Source organism: Crassostrea angulata, chromosome 9, assembly GCF_025612915.1.
Source record: "Crassostrea angulata isolate pt1a10 chromosome 9, ASM2561291v2, whole genome shotgun sequence".
Classification (NCBI taxonomy): domain Eukaryota; kingdom Metazoa; phylum Mollusca; class Bivalvia; order Ostreida; family Ostreidae; genus Magallana; species Magallana angulata.
The window spans coordinates 23,884,926-23,909,395 of record NC_069119.1 but is presented as its reverse complement, the minus strand read 5'-3'; the positions used below and the strand labels follow the sequence as shown (position 1 = coordinate 23,909,395).

Sequence of the window (24,470 nt, the reverse complement as noted above, 5' to 3'; positions counted from 1 at the left end):
GGTGTATATATTCGCGAGGATTGCCGAGCGAATATAACCATTTCAACGAGTTGGATAAAGCAAATACTAGTATAAAATCACACAATTTTAGATGTTCTATTCATCTCATACGATTAGATTTATATCATGAAGCGTTTGAGACAGTCCCTTTATGACCTAAATCATGATTTTTTGAAAGATTAAAAACGATGATGCAACGTTTTATGATGCGGTTATTTTTGAGAGCTCTGGGAAAAGTCCTTTTATGACCCTAATCATGATATTTTTGAAAGATTAAAAACGATGATGCAATATCGTATTATGCAGTTATTGTTTTCTTTCGAAACATTCTTTAGAATATGAAAAATGAAAGCAATTATCAGATCATTGAGGACTTGATACGGCCAACTTATCATGATAGATAATTGTAAATACAAGCATCATAATGATACCTAAAAGTAAAACACATGTAACAGTGCATTGCACATGTTAAATCTGAGAAATGGCACAGTTTCATATTCTAAAGCGTTAATTTAAAAAAGTAAATGCTCAAAATGGCTGCGATTCCAACTGAGAGTCCATGTTAATTGCATTTTTGTGAAGGAGGCTGAATGGTCATAAAATTGCCCATCTGATCTACTTTAACAAGAGGCCAACAGTCATCGACAATCACCTGAGTATATAGCCCTTAGACTGAAATATAAGTCAGAGAGTTTTAGCTTCATCTTGAAGATTAAACCTAAATCTATTTAAGTCACTTTTTACTGTTACCCTGCTTTTATCATTTCACGATTCATCCATTCATTCAAACATTCATCTATGAATATGGAAAATGGAGGGGGGGGGGTGTCCAAAAGTCAGAGGAACCTTGACTTGTATTTTCTATATCTTGAGGGCAAAAATTGAAAACTTTTGGAAATAAAACACATGCAGGCCTTTTTAAGGTCAAACAGTCAATCATTCATTATATTCATAGTTTCATTTATAATGCACACAAAATGCATACAGCCTATTTCTAAAATTATACAGTGTACAGTATATTAAAGTATATTTCGAAATATAGAACAGATATTTAATTCAATATTGCCAAGGGACAATTTACTATGTAGTTTTCAAGATAAAGTTTAAATTGTAAATGGATGACACACACCAATTACCCTAAGTAAAAATATTTGTTCACTATAATTACATGTATGGTCATATTTATCCCTCTCCAATAAAAAGCCCCATGGCCCAGGCAGTGAATTTCACAACTTAACATCACGACCATATGAATATGAATAACAATGCATGACTTTATTTAACATGTCTGTGATAGTACCAGGGACCATAATTTTACAATTTAGGTAGAGGACGTTGTTGACATTAGAATTATACATTAAGGTTTTTCTCAAATATATATGGGGGAAGAGAAGAGGTTTTTCTAAGTTTAAATACATTTTTACTATATGGCCATATTGGCCCCACCCTAGGGTCTGAACTCCTGACCCAGGGATCATGAATTTTCTCACTTTTGGTAGAGGGGTTCATGGATATCATAACTATACATTTAGTTTTTCCCCACATGTATGGGAGTAGAAAAAATGATTTTTGTAAATTTTGCCTTTTCTTTGCCCCGCCTATGAGGCACCAAGGGTGGTAATTCCATGAATTTCTCAATTTAGATTAATCTAACCATTTAGATACTTTAAACCAAAAAGGGAACAATTGGCCTCGTAGTTTTTAAGAAAGACCGAGTGACCCAGGTGACCTTAAGATTTAAATAATAAATCTCTATAAATTATCATGAAAGGAGATGAAAAAAGTTCAAAATATGGTCACGACCATCTAACCCTCTTTTTATCGATACCATTATAAAAAGCCATACCTTCTTGTTTAACAAGTCGTCTATTAATTGTATTATATACATGTATCATTCACACACTACACAAAACGCCTGACCGTCTTGTTTAACAGTCATCTAACAATTTATTATATAAATGAATGGGACACAACTGCACAAAACGGCTAACAGTTGTATTATTTAATATATGTATCAAACATCACTGTATAAAACTCCTTACCATCTTGTTTTACAGACGTCTATTAATTGTATTACTGGGTATATACATGTGTCGTAATCCACAGTGCACTACACAAAACTCCCGACTCTTTTGTTTTACAGTCGACTAATTATTGTACAATATACATGTATCAAACACCACTACTCAAAACCCTTGGCCGTCTTTTTTTACTGTCGTCTAACAATTGTTACCAGGTAAGATTGGATGAGTGGGGCCTTAGTTCCCCGACCCTCCCCCAGGTTGGTAGCTTGGTGGTCCCTGGGGGTTGTAGTACTTTGATGGTTCCGGCGGGGGCAGGTTTTTCCGCACTGTAACCCTCGCACTCACTCCTATCAGCGGGACAACAGGTAGATCCCGAAAATTGTGGAAATCGTCGATATATTTCCTAGTTCTGTGAATCTGAAAAAAAAATGAAAAAAAAAACCCTTAATTTTTTTTGTGAAAATTGCTTAATAAAGCACACTCGTTTTTATAAAGGAGGCTAAGTGGTCTACAAAATTTTACTATTTTCCTTTATCTTCATATTATAATTATTATATATCTTTTCTTCTGTATGGAGATAAATATAGTCTAAGAATGACCACGACCATCAAGCCCTCTTTAACTTAAAAAAAAATATCAATTACTGATACATCTCGTTGACAGTTCTGACTTACATAATAGCATGGTCCCCCTAAAAGAAGCCAGAAAGGGAAGCAACCCACAATACACAGTGGGCTCATGCAGCAGTCAACTGGGGTTGTGTAGTTGTAGATCTTAATAAGCATGCAACAAGCGCTCGACCCATCGCTCGGGTAGAGACTTGTATCAAACGAATCTACTGCTCCGCTGTACCACTTTTACATTGGTTTGTTGAAGCTTAGCTGTGAAAAAAAAACCAGTATTACAAGGCCAAATAAATTACTCTTTTTTTCAGGCACCGCTGCATCAGGTCATATATGCTGTCGCATAAATAGGACACATGATACCACATTCAGAAAAGGCTCGAGCTGTATGGTCTGATTTTGAAAGAAAAAAAATAAACGCTGAATTAAGCTTCAGGTGAAATTCACGTGAAATTCGTGTGAAGTAAAATTCACGTGAAATTCACGTGAATTTAAGGTAAAATAGGTTCATGTAAAATTCATGTGAAAGCTCACATAATTTTTACACAATTTAAAGTGAAAACTCTTTAACGTGAAATTTCAAACAATTCTTTAAACAGCCCTGATTATTTGTTTGTTTAAGTTGTGTATTTTACTTGAGTACTGGCTGTGAGTTATTGAATTTAATTAATTTATGATACTTTCGACATGACACCAAAATGATATGACAATAATGCATATAACAACAAAAACCTGAAGCAATAAACGTCGTCTTAACATGTATCAATAAAATTAAAAATACACACATGCTAACAATTTCAACTCGTAAATTATTATTTTAATGCTATGAAATGAATTCCAGATTGAAGTCTGTGTCGTTCTCGTACCGACGTCACATTTTTACGTCACACGTTGAAGCAAATATTGACTGTACTATGTACGTTTTGCTGTAGAATTGACTGTCTCGAAAACGCAATCGACACCTGATGCCTACTATATAAAATATTATAAATATATATATATAGCGTGATGCTGATGAGGATATTCGAATGACCTACATGTACAAAGTTGATAGGTCACTTTATATGAAATAATGTTGAGAATCAATTTGACATTGGTAGGCTAGTTATGTCAATCCAAATTTGCTCGGATAGATCTATAGTTATTACTTAAGCTGTGCAGATTTCATTAAAAACAAGTTTAAAGAAGAGTAAAAGCAATGTATTTCACGCATATGTATTTATTGAAAGTTCAGTTAGATAAGAGGTAACGATGCCAACAACAAAAGATGAAAAAAATATAGAGCAGCTTTATAACGGATGAACATGTTCAGGTTTTTATGAGTGACTTATTTAGGCCTTTTTGTTTAACGTAATCAGCGATTGTTGATAGTGTCCCTCCTCTTTTTTAAATAAAACAATTAACTTATACGTGTCTTTTTTAAAGAAAAGACGTCGGTATTTTTAAAAAAATAATTGATCACTTAAACTCTTTGTAATCATGTAAATCATATTTTGGTTATTTTATTTACCATTAAATTATTTTTTTTATTTTTTTAGGAATTGTATGATGATCAGAAGGCATTGTCTACATAATGTTGTCTTACAGAGAGTCTATCATAGAAATCCAATGTGTCTCTTTAGAATATTAATTGTGAGTATTCAAGAATATTTTAACAATTGCTTGTATATTAAAAATGAATAAACGTAGCAGCTGGCATAAGATTTAACTCAGTTTGCCAAATTAAATCAAAATTATCAATAATTTATAATGAAAATTGCTTAATTAATAATTATTTAACAACTCCAATAAATACGCCAAAAAAATACGAATAAAATATCTGCTGCGAGAATAAAAGTTGGCTCCACCAATATTCCCTTTGCACTTTTAAGAAGTACATAAAATTTTGACTACACATACACATTCAAATCTCTTAAGATATAGCACGTTAATTTAGAGGTATCTGTTTTCCGTGTGTTTCTTGTAAGGAGATTTAATATGAGTGTACCAGGCTATTTTGTGACCAGACGTTCTTACCTTCAGACAGAACTTTTTGCCCTCTTGCATGTGCTGTGTGATCTTCTGCAACTTTTTGGTCAATACTTTTCGGATCCCTGGATGCTTGGTATTTACAAGGACTGCAAACTCATCTAAAAAGTCATGAATTGACAACTTAGAAATACACTTGACTGTGAGAATTATATATAGAGTATCAGGTAATTAGGTAAAATTAGGGATGGCAGAAAATAGCACTTATAATAAATATGTTATGTCAGCTTCAATATTTGTTGTGCTATGTATCTATTATGTAGATGCTTTTTTCTATGGTTTCAAATTATCTCATTTAATTGCAACAGTTTAAGTTTTCTTTTACATTTTCCGAGTTGAAAACCATATTTCAAATAGGGATAATACTTTGATATGGGTTTATTTCAATTTGATTTTATTTGATATTCTACAACATGAAATTATTAATTCAGTGATTCATTGATTGCGCAATCTGTTGCATACTGTTTTAATTTTTACGTTTTTATTTTATCTATATGCATATAAGTCCTGAAAGTAGTTGTTAAGATCTTTGATTTTCAATGTTGGTGGGTATTCCCGCCAAGTTTTTTTGTACTGGTCAGAGAGAGATCGACTTTAAAGGGGCATGGTCACGATTTTGGTCAAATTCTATTTTTATGTTTTTATTATTTACAATGCTTAAGAAATGTACGTGTAATGATCAAATAAAATTTGAGAGTCATTCGTAGAGTTATGTGCAAGATACAGGGCTCACAATTCTTTGTCATGTAAACAAGGCTCGTGCCCTGTTTTTGATTACATAGGTTCAATATACCTGTAAAAAATCTTTTTCCAGCTTATTTGTCTTTCTTTTTATTTATTTTAGACACAGATAAACAGTTTCTAACGTTTAAAACATTCGTTTTAGGTTTCAAACTGAAACGCTCAAAATGTAAACAAAAGCTTTGTTTACATAGCGAAGAATTTCAAGCTCTGTAACTCGCTTATAACTCAACAAATGACACTCAAATTTCGGTTGCCTATTAAAAATGCATTTCTGAAGCATTGTGAATATCAAAATCAGAAAAATGATATTTGACCAAAATCGTGACCATGTCCCGTTAAGCCAGTGTGAGGTCAGGATTGATCAAAGACATATTATGAGGTTTTCTTGAATCATTTACACTAACTATTTTTTATTTATTAAAGATCTCAGAACATCAACTGAAAGTTGGACTTCTCTTTTATACTTGTTGTTTATTATCCAATAATTAATTTAAAATTTACTTGTATATGAATATATGCATGGATGGCCGAGTGGTTAGAGTCGTGACCGCTCTCCGCCAGGAGCGTAGGTTCTAGAGGTTGTGAGTTCAAAGCCACGCCCAATGTAGTAAATTTTGCTGTGCTGTATTATTTATTCATTTTTATATCAGCAATTCAAGTGTATTTTCAAGAAGATTGTATAGAAAATTGCATTTTCTATTATTTTGCAGAAATGCCTGGTAAGGTAGTCTAATTTTTTGCAAAAAAGCTTGTCAGAGTAGTAGTAAAGCATTAACAAATTCCTGGAAAATTTTATATAAAATTGAGAAACGTGTCGTCTGACCTTAAGAGTAGATTCGGCGGAAATCTGGCAGCACAGGGAAAGGAAGATTTCAGTCGGTTAATTTTGCACATTTTTCGAATTATAACTGTTACTTGGTTTTTATGAGACATGGAATGGATAAAAAAATAAGGTTTTATCATAATTGGTCTAAATATAACAACAAGACGCAATTTTTATCGTTTTACTAACAGCGTGCCAGTTTGCTTGTCGGGCCGTGCTAAAATTTTGTATGCCAATTATTATATTCCACACCGATTGGTTGTTTGATTTCATTGATGTGAATGCTAATTTGCACAGAACCCAGAAACACACTGACCATGTACATTACATGTACATGATGTTTTGGTAGTGAATATCAACACCTGGACAGTCCAAAGCCCGTTGTTTGTTAAATTTATTTCTTTACATTTTTAACTTCGGTAATATCCAAAGCCTATTTTTTGTTAAATTTATTTCTTAACATTTTTAACCTTGTTAATGATGCAGAATCATTATATATGATATATATATGATAAGTGTATTGTTATTATAATGTTTTCTAGTAATATAATTATGCTGTGTATTATATGTTGCATAGTCAAGGTTATTATTTAAATAGGTTTTACTTACCTCGGGTAGTCTTTGATATTTCTTAAGCAATTAGTATGCAGTCAAGCATAGTGCCTGGCTGGTCAGTGAAATTGCCTGAGGTATATAATTAAGTATTGGCCAAATATTATTTAGATATCTCTTTTAATCCTATTTGTGTTTTAGTTTTCTATTCTGTGTTTGGATTGGTTAGCAAGGTTTTCCCTCCAAAAGTTCTTAGATTTTGGTGACTCTTTGTCATTATTTTGATTTGGGCAGACAGTATATCTTTGACAGACCTGACAAAAACATCATACTGTTTTAAGACTGACATTTCCTCTGTATTGATTCATGCATATGGCAATAATCAGATTTTGATAAAGACCCTTTCCCACAGAATGGGTCTTCTAAACTCTTAATACATAAAGCCAAGTTTGAACCCTCAACAGTCTTGACTTATTTATGCTTATGCAAGGACTGTTACATTAATATCCGATAGTTTCCGTAATATTTGATTTACTTCAAGACTGCCAATATAAATAGATTTACCGGGGAGTATTTGATTAATGCGACGTTCGTTTAACAAGTAGAAACGGTGGAGGACGTTTATTTCATTTGAAAACATTGTCCATCTGTCCATTTCTAGCGTTTTGTTACCGATATGAAAATGGATGAAACAGTATGTAACTGTTAGTACCATATACAGAAGATCCTGTCAAGGAGGTCCGAGTAAAATGGTGTAGGCGAACTACTATAAATGACTTATTCTAGGCATATATATTTAATACATTTAACAAACAACAAACTTTGGACTGTCAACGTGTTAATATTCACTGCCCAAAAAATCATGTAATGTCATTGGTCAGTGCGTTTCTGGGTTCTGTGCTAATGATATGCAAATTAGTATTAATCTCAATGAAATCGAGCAACCAATCAATGAGTAATATGATAATCAGCGTACAAAATTTTAGCACGGCCCGACAAGCAAACTGGCACGTTGTTAGTAAAACGATAATAGTAAATATTTGAACATTTCAGGGCTTTTTTTTTGGTTGGGAATATATTTTCTATATATCTTATTCAACAGTATTGCTTTAATTGAAGTAATTAAGAAGCCTTATTTTAAAAAAAATTGTTTGTGCTCTATGTTGTATCAGGAATCGAGAACAAAAATGTACAGTAAAAATCATTCCGCTTAAGTTTACACATATACCAGTATAAGTTTTCCTTTAATATTGTTTATTCATAAATGTCTTTTGAATAACATTTATGAAATATATTTTTCAAATTATTCTAAGCAGAAATACTATATAATGCAGTGCTAGCCAGGTGAACATTCTTTTCAAAAGACTATGAATACAATGGGAGAGAGTGTTCCAGAGACTCTCTTTGTGAATGAAAAATAACGATCGACACTTGAATAACCACAAGACCTAGATTTAGGCCGGATGTGATACCTGGCTCACCGAATTGTATACCCTATTGAGCGATCGAGCAAGCTATTGAAAACTCTATCGGTATTCTGTAATTCGCTGTTAAGGTAACACACGTGTCACCCCTGCGAATGTGTTCGGAATATTTTCTTTATCGTTGCTAAGTATGTAATAAATCCAGAGGTGCTCGAATGAAAGTTCACGAGACTTCACCGAGATTTGTTCAGTTCCTGTGAAATTTCGAGCGGAAGTATAAGTGTTCGGATAATATTCTCAAAATACGCAAGTACTGGTCGTTTTTATATCATATCCTACTTGGATTTATGTCAAAATATGAAAACCTTTTAAGATGTATGTCTTATTTCACCATCTAATGGTTATTTACATTAAACGATACTATTTAGAACAGAGTTATCGTTCGTGTTCAACCACGTGTAGAATGGTTGAAAATATAAACATTGGGTTGCTTAATAAAATCATAGCCATGTTTGATGCTTGTAGTGTGCAATACCATATTTTTAGAAAAAAAATGGGTGTCTGTTTTGCATAAAAACTTTGTATATCGAGCCATTTTCAAGGAACATTCTGCATAAAATATATGGTCTGTTTCTCTATTGATGCTATTACTAGGTCAGGCGCGGATCGAAAATTAATCCCCAGGGGGGATATCTACAAGCATGTTAATTGTTGCAACAGCAGACAAAAGCTATTTTTTGTTTTGTCGCATTTATTTCTAGAACACATTTTATCCACCAATTAATGAAGATAAAGTTTAAAATCAATAAACCTCTAGATTTTATATTTGACTACAAGTACCTAGATTCTATGAAATAGACTATAAACACGAGGCATGATTTTTACTGCGAAACTAAAAGGGTCAAATAATATCACGTGGTCTTAAATTTAAATGACAATAACATTCGCAGGGGTGCGTGTGATATTTGGTAAAACGTTCGCTGCATTTAACAGGTTGAGACACAAGTGCTTGAGTACAGTAAGCGATGGTCTAACCAGATTGCTTAAAAACGATATATTTTATTGCATGGGATTGAACAAAGATTTACAAACTTTTAAAGGCGAACGTGATAGTATGGGAAGTAAACATGGGGAATGTAGAAGTTGTCTATCTCGTTAGTGTGTACGTCCCTGCTTATTGTTATAATTGCTTTCAAAGAATCAATGAAATGTATTTTATTTAATTTCTCGTGTCCACAATATTCACGACGATGATACCTGGTTTTATGGCATGAATGCTTTCATATATCATCGATATATCATTTAATAGCATCGCTAATTAATTATGTTCCGATACTCGCCATTCAACATGTTTTAAGGCGAATGTGCGGCCATATTGTACATTTGAGAATAAAAATGTTAACACTTCTTGAACTGGATTGTTTCTGGCCAAAATTGTTGCCAAAAGATATAAAAGCAATAAATACGAAGTCCTGCATGTCATTTTGTTTTAAAAGTATGCATAAAAGAACAGCTAGAAAATGCCTTTTTAATCTCTCAGAACAGCTCTCGAACTGCGCAGCTACAAACTTATTTTGAAGAATTAAAAATCTAAAAAATAGGAAGAGGGTTATTTGGTGTCCTCTTTACAATCTTTTGTTGAAAAAATGTCTAAGCTTGCTTATTCATGTTGTAACTTTGTCTCAAAGTAAGGTACCCTTTTCTTAAATTGAGCCTCAAAAACCACAAGATATATTTGTCTGCGTCTATGGAGGTACATTGCAGATATATTTTCATTGAAATATGATGTATTCTCTTTTAATATAAGACAATCACTTTTTTGGACCCCTTTCCCACTTCTATCAAAAATATAAAAGAAAGTAATTTGTAATGAGTTTGAGGAAAAATATACATGAAAAATGACAATAACAAACCGTCAACCATCTCAAAAATCCATAAAACGAAATACAAATTCAAAGCAGAGCAACACGGACCTCCAAAAAGATAGAGGTAGGATCAGGTGCCTAGGAGGAGTGAGCATTCTCTGATGACCGGTCACACCCGCCTTGTGCTCTTTGTTGTAATCGGAAAAAAACCCCGAAAAGTCCTGAGACAATTAGGTGATTAATTATTGTCTAACAATTAGTATGCATAACGTCAGTCAGCAAACGGCCAAGTGGAAGATGGTATTTGCTGACAAGGTCGTTGTATCGACCATAGAACTTGCGAAAAGATAACTTCAAACGAGACATTGGTTGATAATCCTGTTTTATCAACTTGTTTTTTAGTAGCTTGCCTCGCCTTAGAACTGTTCATACAAACAGCATGTCCTTGCGTATCGAATTAACTGAGAGACAAAAACACCATATGCAGGTGATAAAGGTATATTGTTACATGAGTAAGGAAAGCGGACTGTAGAAAAATTGAAGTCATCTCGTTTATCATAAAATTTTATTGTTATGTTACCATCAATGTCTATTTCCAGTAAAATATCCAAATATGAAACAGATGACGTAGACTCTGAGGTATCTTTTATTTCAAGTTCACTGGGATATATCGAGTCGACGTAAGAATGGAGATAACAATTGTTATTTGATAATACGCCGTCAATATACTTGAATATTGAGTTGAAGGCCACTGCTAGTGATTTCTTTTTTTTCACTTACAAGTTTTTGAATAAATTCTGCTTCATAAGAATACAAAAATGGGTCTGCTAACAATGGGGCACAATTGGTACCCATGGAAATTCCAATAAATTGTTGGAAGACTTGATTTCCAAAAACTACATAGGTGTTGTCTATCAGAAACTCAAGCATCGTTTTACTGTCAACTTCAGAGTACTTGTGTGTGCAATTAGAATCATGGTTTTTAACAAAATAATTATTTAGATTATAGATTTCTAATCACAAGGTAAGTATTTTTACGACTTCCATTTTTATTGAGGAAACAACTGCCGATGATATCAAAAAGCCTATATTTTAAATTGTCATGGGGGATGGTTGTATAAAGCATTGAAAAATCGTACGTTTTAATGATATTGATATTGGTAAGATTTTGTGAACTCAAAGATTCAAATAATTCTTCAGGATTTTTTTAGTATCCACATCTATTTCACACCACTTCTGGAATATATTGTTGTACAGTACCCTTGAAGTTTCTCCTTCACTACTGTAAGAATTTTACTAGGGAGTAATTAGAGAAGTTTGGTAGAGCATTTACTGGAACCTGCTATACATCTCTGTTTGTAAGGACTTTTGTGAAGCTTCGGATTTCAGTACAAATAAGATCAATCAAATTCATTTTATTTATTGGGGATATTAAAGATATCCATAACTGATTAATGATTTTGAAGTATTTCCTGCTTGGAAAGGCTGCTATGGGTGAAAGTAGGATTACCAAGTAGAATCGAAACCTAGTTCTTTGAAAATGTAATTAACATAATATGCCTTACAAACAAAGCTAATGTTGTTAATTGCCTTAGCAGCAGGAACCAGTACATACTGATCGTGCAATATATCTAGTTCTTTTCTCACTTCTGCTTTATTGAAAATAGAAGGATATACGGTTTTCATTTGACCTCTCAGTCGTTTAATTCGAGGTTTTAATATTATAATACATCTGATGCTTTTAACCTTGACAAGGTATCAATGTCTTCTTTTTCAGATTTTGGCCATCGCCTGGCTTAATCTTCAACTGAATTCATATAAAATTACGACGCCATGTGAAGGATCTAGGCTCCCTAAATTTTGGTCCTTTCATAATAAGTGATTTGAGGTCGTCGCTCTGAACTAAATTAACATCACCAGTAATGACGTGTTCGGTAGATACTTTATTTTATACTTACAGAACTAAAATTCCCTTTAAAAGAAACATGGGATAGGTATGGAGATGTACATTTGTATATCAAATTCATAGCGGATTCTTTTGAATTGACATTCATTTTTTTCTATGAAAATACAACGTCAATGTGTCTCCATAGACACAAAAGTTCTAAGTATAAACTGTACCCTATTTTGATGCAAAGTTACAAGTTAAATGAGCAAAATTCAAACTTTTGCTGAACAAGTGATTGTAGAGAGGACACCAATAAACCCCCTTCATATTTTTTCAGATTTTTAAATCTTCAAAATAAGTCTATAGCTGCGCAGTTCAACAGCTCTTCTGAGATTGAGTAAAAAGGCGTTGTCTTGTTATGTAGGACTTCATATTTATTGCTTTTATATCTTTTGCCAACATTTTTGGCTAGTTTCGGGCAGAGACAAGCCAGTTCAAGAAATGTTTACATTCTTATCCTCAAATGTACAAGATGGCCGCACATCCCCCTTAAAGCTGACATGAATTCATAAAAGCATTTGGTCGCCATATTAGTTTCGATCGCTCCTCTACTGCCACTGGGGTATATATACCGGTTGAGAAAGTTACGGTCGATTGCTTTCCGATCAAGGCATTCAGGTTGCACGGACTTCTAAATGCATGAACTACACATTGTAGTAAAATGTTGTAATAAAAATAATGGAAAACAACAATGGAATACAAAATATATTTATTCTTTGAAAGGATTTCCGAGGTATCCGTATTATTTTGCACAGACAGTGTTGCATTACTTCGCATGCACATCGAACACCTGTGTTGTTCATACTGAATACGTAGCGTCTGCATCTTCTTGAAAAATCCGGCGGTACTACATCCAACACAGTAGCTAAATGATAGTAAATCGAAGAAAGTAACACAGTAACATCGTTTCTATCCGTTCCTACAAAAACGCACCGTTTCTAAAATCCATGCGATAATTGACATTGCTCGATCTGCCACAGTGTGTGGTTTGCGCATGTGCGATGTTATATTATACACAGGAAAACGGTCTACAATTAGCAGCGAATTTTTGAAGTATCTGTGCCTAGCTGGATTTCTGTCTGTCTTATTTCGCCGTATATCTTGCCAGTGCAGTGGTTGTCATATTTTTCTTCAAAACGCGTTCCTCCATGTCTTTTAGTCCAAGGTAACGTGTTCGGGTGTACGAAATTCCTGAATGCGGTGAAGCATGAATAGTGCTTTCGGCCTTATATAGGGGGTGTGTAGCGATGAGCAGAACAATAGAAATCGACAACCAATATGGCGGTAGCTGGAGATAAAAGGGAAATAATGCGTATTTATGAATTCATGTCAGCTTTAAGTTGTGTTTATGCCATAGCTCGTATATAACCCGTTGTTTCATTCGATTTAAATGTAAATATGAAAGGGGCACAACTCAAGTAGCTCGCTAAATAGCGTCACCGCATTAACAGGTTTTTGTAATGAGATCTGCCAAGGGTTTATGGGGAGCGAAGTGGACCGAAAAACCTTGGCTAGCGAAGATGTTGTAAATAGACTTTAATAGAAACACATGTATGATCATTGGTAAAACATTCGGTGATTTAACAAGTTGTGACACAAGTGAACGAGTACAGTGCCTCCCCAAGGATAACAAAAATGCTTATGGTTATTGCTTTTAAAACTTCAATGAACTGTATTTTATTTACTTTCTTGTGTCCGCAATATTCATGACGACAGTACCTGGTTTTATGGCACGATAATTTTAAATATCAGCGATTTTTCACTCCCAGTACTGGTTCCTACAAAGACTATAAATGAAACATATCTTGCTTTCTTTAGGTTCTATCTTAATTCCTATTTAAGGGGATGGGCGGTCATCATGTACATTTGAGTATAAAAATGTAAACATTTCTTGAATTGACTTGTTTCTGCCCAAAGCTGGCCAACATTGTTGTCGAAAAACATAAAAGCAATAATATGAAGTCTTACATGTCATTTTGTTCGAGAAAAGGTTTGAATATTGCTTATTAAAGTCGTAACTTTGCCTCAAAATAGGGTACCCTATTTTTCACTTGGCATGGGATCTATTTTTAGAACAAGAAAATCCAGTCTTTACTAAGAACTCCTGTGTAAATGGAGACACATTAACGTTATATTTTCATAGAAAAAAAATATCAATTTCATATACATTTCTATACCTGCCCCATGCTTGTTTATGAGGGTTTGTTAGTTCTATAATTAGTATAATAATTTAAAGTAAATTCTTTTTAAGAAGTGGGATAGGGGTTAAAAAATTGATTGTCTTAAGTTAAAAAGTATACATTATATTTCAAGGAAAATATATCTGCAATGTACCTCCATGGACACAGATAAATATATCGTGTGGTTTTAGAGGCACGTCCCCTTTAATAGGATCGTAAATTCTGTTTTGATTCTCGCCAGTCAACATGTTTTCAAGTTGTATGTATGCTGTAGCATGCATATTTAAGCATTGAATCATTATTTTTTGAAAGATGTGGTCTCATAGCTGCAACGATGTGTGCATACGAATTGAATAACGCGCACATAAATTTGTATGTAAGCTGCTCATTATTGATCAAGATGTATAACACTTTGATACAAATCCTTAATTATTCCGAACTCTTGAAAACTCGAACTCTTGAAATCTCGAAGTTTTTCCTCGGTCCCATAGACTTCGAGCTATCGAGAGCTACCTGTACATGTAAATTACTAATAAATAGTATTCTAATGTTTTTGCGTTGATAGTAAAACATCTACACACTTACATGATGATAAAATAATGTTTTCTTTCCATGCATAAGAATATCAACCGAAGTATATTTCGTCTACTAAGAGTAAAGTCTAAACTTCATGCCATTCTATTTCGGAAATCGACAAAACTGTGGGATATGTGATATTTATCGTGTCTATTGCATGTACCATAATGCATTCGCATTACATAAAGAGAGCTGGCTAATGAGATATTACATGCCAAACATTCCTTGAAAAGGAATACTTGTTACTCAAAATATTGTCATGGATGTTAACCTCCAGTTGTGAGAAAGAGGTAGATTTAGAGATCTTTAAACATTTTGTGTATTATGACTATATACATGTACTGCAATTACTATAATAATTTATAATTGTAGTTTGATTAATGAACTACATTGTGAATGGTCTGACTTTTCCAAGTCTTGTGGACATTTGTCCAACCGTCGTAGTCATAATCATGATAATATTTGTTAAATATTGTAAAATTTAAAATTGATGAAATTAATTATAATTTACTTTTAGCCACTGGCATTAATTAATATCGCTTAAATGAATAAAGGACAAACATCTTGTAGACATGACTATGTGGTGCTATAACTTTAATGATTTATTGTAACATGATTAATGAACTACACTATAAATGGTCTAACCTGTATAAAGCTTGTTGACTGTCATCCCAGACTTGTTATACAGCATTTCCGCGTGAAACAAGATCGGCTTTGTCAACAGGTCATTCCTGAGCCGCTCTAGTTCCTCTATACTCTCCACTTTAAACTCCCTGTAATTTGAAAGTGGGCTAGTAAGTATTCTAAATTAAAGCTCATACAAAACAAAACAAATCATTAAAGTAATGTAATCTAGCTGGCTGCCTGCAATATTGATGCATCCTCCGCTCCAACTTCTTTCATGTATAGGGGCATGTGGGATAGAGGCTAAAATTTCAGATAAAAAAAATAAGGATCAGAAAGGGCTATATTTATAACGGCAGTATTATATCTGATTGAATATAGCCATTTAGAAACCTCAATTGTAACTGGTATTGAGATAAAAATCTAAGAAATTGAATGCAAAGCCTACAGTGACACAAAAAATGTTTTACTTTTTTATTTTGACAACTAAAATAAGAAATATACGAAATTTGATCAAACGGAAGGTTTTACGCATTATAAAGTCATCACCTTTTAGTTTACAAGTTGTTAAAACTCAGCCGCACCTCAGATTTCCAAGGAAGGTGCAAATGTAGTCCGGGACATATATCCCGTTTAACTTTTTCGCCGATAGTTTACTATAAAAACGATAATAGAAGAAATCGTTTGACGGTTATGTAAGTTCACTTATTATAAGGATGCTGTATAAAATCTGCATCGTAATAACACTTAATTAGTTTTCAATCGCAAAAATATATCGCGCTCAGTGTGTAAATGTTGTCCCAATAATTCGGCGATGATTTTCGGTTTTTAGACGGGTCACGTAACCCCGTCTGTTAGTTTACTGACAGCCGAAGTCTCAAACCGGAAGGCACACGTAGAACACATGAATTGAGTCTACGCGTAAGAAAATAATGCAGAAAGTTTTCATGCATATCAGTAAATATATATTATAAAAACACGCATTAAATCTTTTTAAGTCCTCTGTGTATAAACTAAATTCTATTTAGAAAATAAACAAATAGTTTTATTGATCAAAATATTCTTGCTGTGGTTCAAATGTGAGCAATTTGTGGAATGACTTACGTAACTGCATGAATGCACAACGCCGCTGACAATTCAGTTGGTGTTCGAGCTCATTAATCAATAGAAGAGGTTGAAGGTTGAATCGAATGTTAGTAATGTTCCCAAACGCAATGTACCATTTTTGAAAAGTTGCGAATTTTATTTTGACAATCTTTCACCTGAATACTACCGAACTTCATGCGCAAGCCGAAGTTAAAATTAGGACGGATTATACACAGATATCTTACATATTAACTATGTGTTTCATTGGCTTCCAGTCTACCTGCAGTATGACTGCTGTTCGTCTCTAAAGGAATTTTGTACATAGAAAATAACAAAAAATCTGAATTTGCCTTCTCGTTCATTGGCTCTTTAATGAATTAAACTGAATTAAAATTTTGAACAATGCATTGTAAGCAAAATCTATATAGATTATACATTTTGGGTGATCAATACATCAAATAATATATACAATCTTATCGATTGAAGAACCAAGTTAAATGTTAATGTTCATAATGTCCGGCTTAGTTGGAATCAGGCTTGGAGTGAATTACATTGTAAAGTAATGCATTACATTACCATTTCTTCATGAATTAGGGCATTAGATAATCATTACCATTACTTAATTTTCTTGAAGTAATCCATTACATTATCATTACATGGGTAAAGTAATGCATTACCATTACCATTACTTTGTGAAAAGTCAATAAGTTTTAAAAAAGTAATTTAAAAGCTAAATAAAGAGTTTAACTTTTGTATATGTTTCATAAATAAAACATGCTTAAACATAATTACAGGTTCGAGTTCACTATCAGGTTCAAATTTAATGACTTATACAAGATTGCTGTTGCACTTGTAGTTCTCAAAGTAAGGTTGGTCCCGTAACATTTACACGCTAATGGCGGAGTTGCCAATCTCTGTTATTTATGTCTCTGATTTTCGGAGTATGATTTTTAATGAACGGAACGGTTTTATCGTAATTCATGTAGGTGATGCACGAGTTTACACAAAAAAGTAGTAAGTGGCGAACGAGTTTATTTTTACCTATTAATTTTGCATGAATCGCTGCAAGAAAATCGTGTCAGATAAGTCGGTCTAAAAAATCAAAATGGCGACCGTGACAAACCTTTTTATTGTTAGAGTACTTAGAATCTTATTGTAAAAAGAAATATTTCTAACGTCAGGTGCCTCTGTTTGTTATCGGTATACAAATATTAACTTTGTTAATTAATTCAGCAGTTTGAGAGTTTTCGGGGTTTTCATAAACCTTGTATAACGGATACCGTCCGACTTGTGGATTTTCTCTTGGATCACAAAATTGAATAAATCTTATGATTCAAATTACCTACCTTGATATAGTTGTTTTGATTTTCCCGGTAAGTAGTAATTTATAAAAAAATTTCCTTGGGGTCGTATTTTACATAAAATACCGTTGTGTCAATTTTCTACAATTATGAAGGCTGGGATTGAGTAAAATTTAGACAAAGTATCAGACAATTGCAAAAAGCCAGTTTAACGTAGATTGAAACAACTAATTAAAATTCATAATTTTTGGAAGCATATTCGAGAAAATCAAGGACAAATACAAATTCAAACTTTCAAGACCCAGTCTTTCAGTACTCTCAGTACTTTGATTAGTTTATGTTTTGCCAATGTGACATTAAACAAAACCTATTATAAACAATTTTACTGATGCTATATATACTTTAAACATTGTCTTTTATTAAGAATGTATTTATTTATTTTCTACCGATAAAGCAATGTTTACTCTATTTTCTGTAGGACATCACAGGTTAGGTTGAAATTTGGAGCAAAAGTAAAACATGACACCAAACTGGCTAAACTGTTATAATTATCCCAATTTATCACTGAGCGATTTCTCGGGACTACATTTACAATCTATACAGACGAAATAAAACTATAGCGATTATAATTTAGCTAGCTACGTACCAGCATGGTCGATAATTTGTATAATATTAAATGAAAAGCAATTGTTGTATAAATATGCTAAAAAGTCTTTTACAAATGAACAAAAGGATTCATGTAATTGAATTTGTGGGGAAAACACCAAAATGGGAAATAGCGGGAGACAATTATTTCTAGAATATCGGTGTAATCAAATAAATAATTTAACTTATATAATAAATCACACCGTCATTAAATTTAAAATGATTGATTGAATATTAATAAGTTTTAAAAACAAAACAAAAAAATTAACAAAGCAAGACTTAGATATCAATAAAAATAACATACTGAACTCTAATTTTAAAAAGTGTATATAATTAAGAAATTATTACATAATAAACAGAATTTTTTAGCGGAAGGGTTGTTTTAACTGATATTTATACTTGTCAAAGATAATGTATAGCGCTAACCCAGTGCGTTTTTTGTTAACTTTTGCTCTTCGGTTCATCATAAACCACGATGTCCCGCAAAAAAGGACTCCGAGTTATAATTTGCTTTGTCGATAGAAAATGAACAAATTAATACATTCGTATGAAAAATCTATGTTTGAAGAGTAACACCAGTGAATAATTTAATTCTGGTGGTAACGCGCTTTCTGATTAACTGAAAAAAAATATTTTATATTGTATAAAGAATGTTTCCTACGTCACAGTAAGACTAACGTTAAAAACGTTGAATCCCCATTGTGGCCCCATCCTACCCCCGGGGGTCATGATTTTCACAACTTTGTATCTACACTTAATGAGGATGTTTCCACATAAGATTCAGCTTTTCGGGCTGATAAGTTTCTGAGAAGAAGATTTTTAAAGATTTACTCTATATATTCCTAAGTGAAAATTCGACCCCCCCCCATATATTGTGGCCCCACCCTACCGCCAGGGGTCATGATTTTCACAACTCCGATTCTACATTAGTTGAGGATGATTCCACACAAGTTTCAGCTTTCCTTGCTGATAAGTTTCTGAGTAAAAGATTTTTTAAGATTTACTCTAATATATTCCTATGTAAAAATTTGGCCCCCCCCAATTGTGGCCCCACCCTACCCCCGGGGGTCATGATTTTCACAACTTTGAATCTACACTAGCTGAGGATGCTTCTATATAAGTTTCAGCTTTCCTAGCCAAATGGTTCTTGAAAAAAGGATTTTTTTAAAAATTTGTTAAAATTTTCCAATAATTCATAATTATCTCCCCTTGAATAAGGGTGTGATCCTTAATTTTCACAATTTTGAATCCCCGTTGCCTAAGGGTACTTTGTGACAAGTTAAGTTGAAATTGGCCCAGTGGTTCTGGAGAAGATGATGAAAATGTTACAAGTTTACGGACAGACAGACGGACAGACGAATGGACGACATACAAAATGTGATCAGAAAAGCTCACTTGAACTTTCAGCTCAGGTGAGCTAACAAAAGGCTAAACCCTTTTTAAAAGGGTGATAATTGCGAAACAGTGAGTATAGGGACTTCGCCTTTAAAAATCTTCCTCTCAAGAACCACTTCACCAGAAATGCCAATATTTACTCAAAAGCTTTCTGAAGATTCCAAATTTTAAAATGTGTAACCCCCGGGGTCCCCGGGGGAAAGGGGGGGGGGGGTCAAAAGTTAATATAAAAATACAAAGGAAAAATGTTTAAAAATCTTTTTATCAAGAACCACTGCACCAGGAATGCCAATATTTACAAAAAGTCTTGTATACATGTATTTAGTTAAGATTTTAAATTGTAATCAAAGTACTGAAGTAATGCAAGCCGGGCTCTTTTGTTGTGTCATTATACACATTGTGTAGTAAAAACTGGCCATCTCTCTCTTCTCTCTCTCTCTCTCTCTCTCTCATGCAATGTCAGAAATGCGCCAGAAAGCGACTGAATTATTTTATAAGCAGCTATCTGTCAGGTAGAAATAAAAAATCAGCGGGGCGTTGAGTTTTGAAACAAGTGTTATAAAATCAACCCCCTTCCCTTCGTACCAATGTTTTGAAAAGTAGTTCATGAAAATTCATGCGCATTGTATATGTGCCAAAAATGCATAGTCTTGTTTAAAGAAAACCACGTACTTAAGAAGAAATGAAAAAATTTCAGCGCCAATTTATTCGCAAACAAAAACAATAATTATTATATACCCATTAGACTTGACAAAACATGGCTCTCTGTGTAATTACTCAGTATTTAGTATAGCGGAAGCTTTTACTTTGACGCTGTTCGGTTTTTTGTTTACTTTTGATAGTTGTGCTATTTTTAGTAACATTGGCGAGTTGCCTGCCTACAGCTAGGACTCTGGCATGACCCCCGGACTTAAACTGGGTCAAATTTAACATAGAAGTCCATAGGAAAAATGTTAAAAAATCTTTTTCCTAAGAACTACTAGCTGCACCAGGGGTGCCAATACTTACAAAAAGGTTTGTTTTTTTAGTAAAGATTGTAAATGGTATTAATCGTGATCCTCGTACCAACCTATGGCCCCAGGTGAGGTGCAAATTTAACATGTCTATAATTATAAATTGCCAATAAACTACGAAACCTTTGCACCAGAGTAACTGCTTATACCTTGATACATGTTCTTCAACACCTGTGATATGATGTCTGTAAGTAAGCTATTATAATTGAATTTTACCTGATAAGTGATTATTGAGAAATTAGTTGAAAACCTACTTTTATTTCTGATAAATAAGCCCCAAATAGCAAAAATGAGAGTAAGGTGGTGGACACGCTTTGCATGGCGGAACACGACCTCTGGTGAGAAAATGGATAGAACTTTCAGAACGAGGTAACCAAGGTTGACAGGAAAAGTTCGTCAGGCAACACATGTTGATACCTTGGAACGGCGATCTATGTTAAATAAAATGGATTAATTTGATACGATTTTAGTTTTGATGAAATTTTTAAGAACGGGTGCCGAGAAATGCGGTTATACTAAGAAAAAGAAGGGCGAGTTAACCATTACGCAAATATATACACTAGCGGTTTTTTATTTCAAACAATTATTAACTCGACAGATTGGTAGTAAACCTTAAACATTAATTTGTAAACAATGAACATATTTTGGGTTGTACGTCTATATAAATAAATGTATGCATAAAACGGGGAAACGGGGAAGTTGAATGGGGAAAAAGAAAAAAAAAGAAGCTGACACAAATAGCATTTTAGAAATGATGGGTGCTGTCCTTGAAAATAAATATTTCAGTTTTAACAACAAAACAATATACATGTATTCAAGCAGAAGGAACTGCTATTGGATCTAAACTAATTGGCAGAAACTACGCATATAAATATATAAGTATATACAAATGTATATGGGGGATTGGGAATGTATTCTTTTTAAACAATGTAACAAACAACCCATTTGATGCAAGATATATCGATGACATTTCGAATCTGGCCAGGAACAGAGGCTGATCTTCAACGTTTTCATAAATTCCTCAATGATATACTGTTGATGATTATTTTGTAATAGGTATTGAAAATTGTACAAGGATGATATTTACAGAAAATTCAGAGAAAATTTGTGGAAGAAAAAGTTAAATGCATGTACTTATATGCCGTTTGGTATCAACAAATGGAATCATTTTTCTCTTTAGACTAAATAATTACAAGTTTATATAGGGCGAATTTATTGATCAAAAACTAGTTCGAGTTTAGGTTTATGGTTTGATAATAGTTTCATATCTGTTGGAAGTTTGGAACTAATATATAAAATTTGTATTAATTGTTTTTGATCGCGTAACTATATCTTGTAAACTCTTTAACGGTGCAGAAATGTAATTTATCGTGTCCATTGTATTGAATGTGTAATCATATTGGTACCAATTTGATTATTTCTAAAGCAGCATCACTTGATTTGATCTAAATCACAGTTGGTGTTATGTCTTTTTCGTATAATACCATAGTATTTTCTAACTTATGGAACCTCCTCCACCCTCTCAGTTTTCTTCGAACACCATTGTCCTATTTGTGCATCTTTGCCAAGGCGATTAGTGAAAAGAACATGACTACTTATTGTACTATGCGATATAAGCAAACAGATCTTTAAAAGTTGTCTGTAGTTTGATTCTCCGCATGTTGTCTTTTGCATGTGCAGTTTATTTTTAGAAACTTATTTAATCAATATAATTGTCAAAATAAAGACAGAATCACATGGACAACAACTATATTTACACAGTGGATATATGCCCTGTATGAAGGTCAAAAGACATGCATAACATTTTCGCGCATTTTTTATCAAACGCGGCAAGCACCAATACTCAGTACATGTAAATCTTTTTAAAAATACAGGTATATGCGGAGATCCTGAAAATTTTTTAAGGGGTTTCAGATGAATAATTTTGTTTTTCGGGGAGGGGGAGAATGCGCGGATCCAGAATTTTTTTTTCTGGGAGGGGGGTTCGACGGTTATTTGAGTTTGCCGGGGGGGGGGGGGGGTGTCCGAGGCATATATTTGGTAATTTTATAATGAAATTTGAATTTTGCAAGGGTGGTATTTTTAATCATTTTCATTGAATTAAATTTTTTCAAAATTATCGGATGCTGATTTACATGTTAAAACTTAAACTACGATCCAGTTAGTCTCGGTAAGTATTCGACCAGTCTGCGTACGTGTAAGAAAGAAATGACAATATTCAAGAAATTTGGATGGTCGATCTGGTTCTAAAGTCGTCCATCCGAATTTTTTTTTCAGACTGAGAGCTACAGACCTGCTAGAAATTGTCATACACTTATTCAAATGTAATTGATCATGTCAATTTATTTTGTCTCAAAAAGGCAGTTTTTTTTTTTTTTACATCAATGAGGTTTTCCCTTAAAAAGGGAAAGAAATCAGGCACAATTTTCATTGTCATCATTTTACGATTTAAGGGTCTTATTAAATTTTATTTGAAAGTTTCAAAATACAACTCTTCATTGCTTTATCCGAACCGTTGCATAGAAAAAAGATTTACATCCCATTCTTTTAAAATACAAAAAGATATGTACAATGACCTTAGATTTACAGCTAACAAACAACCATACCGAGAGATTAAAAGCAATTAATTTCTTATTATTTTTAATAAAGAGAAATTCAAGAAATAATCAAAAGATTATTTACATGCGAGGATGAAAACATTGATTAGCAAGGGGTTCTATGTCGTGCCAGCAATTACTCGATACATTGTAACATGAATCTCTCTTTCTCTCTCTCTCTCTCTCTCTCTCTCTCTCTCTCTCTCTCTCTGAATTCAAAATGCTCAACCCACATCGGCACCTGACGTTACATATTTTTCTCACAATGAAAATATATATCCTATATCTTATAATACACAAGGTACACATCGCCGCCAACTTAATTGGCATCGGCTCTTCGATCGAACCACTCCGCTCCCCATGGAAAGCGGAGTGGACCGAAAACCTTTGGATGGGAAGCGGAGTGGGCATCCGCCTCTGTGATAAATACATGTATTCCCCTGCGCTTGTAAGCGCGTGTAAGCGTGCATATAAAGCGGCAAGAAAACGAAATATTTTGTGCAATGTGTTGGTCCAACGACTAATTCTATTTTTCTCTTTTTAATTGCGAGAGAGAGAAAGAGAGAGAGGGAGAGGGAGAGAGAGAGAGAGAGAGAGAGAGAGAGAGAGAGAGAGAGGACGGCGTGCTGATCAGTTTTACCAGTTATTCAACTTATTGCTGTCGGTCATGTCCACCACATTGTCCTCTCTGCGATTCGACAACCCTGGACACAAGTTGTACAATAAATGAGGATTGGCGACAAACTCCCTCCACGACAGAGCCGTGTACGCCGGCAATTGCGAAGAGTTCTCGGCGGTGCCTTCCATTTCCTTTTTGAAAACGCCGTTTATTGTAAAATTTTGGGAATTCCCACGCGGCAATTAAAAAACGCCGGTTTGGGATATGAAGTTTTTTTTTTAAGAAACTGTACCCAGTTTTAATTGGGTTGTACCTAAATTGTACATAAAATTGCACAAGCAAGCCTGGTCAATCTCTTCATTTTTCTTTTTTTTCAGACTAAATTGCCAGATAAAGCGATCAG

General features: G+C 33.7%; 1 pseudogene; it reads right to left on the bottom strand.

Moving 5' to 3' along the window:
- On the bottom strand, positions 1 to 24,406 carry LOC128163065 (uncharacterized; annotated as a pseudogene).
- Between the last annotated feature and the right edge of the window lie 64 nt (positions 24,407 to 24,470).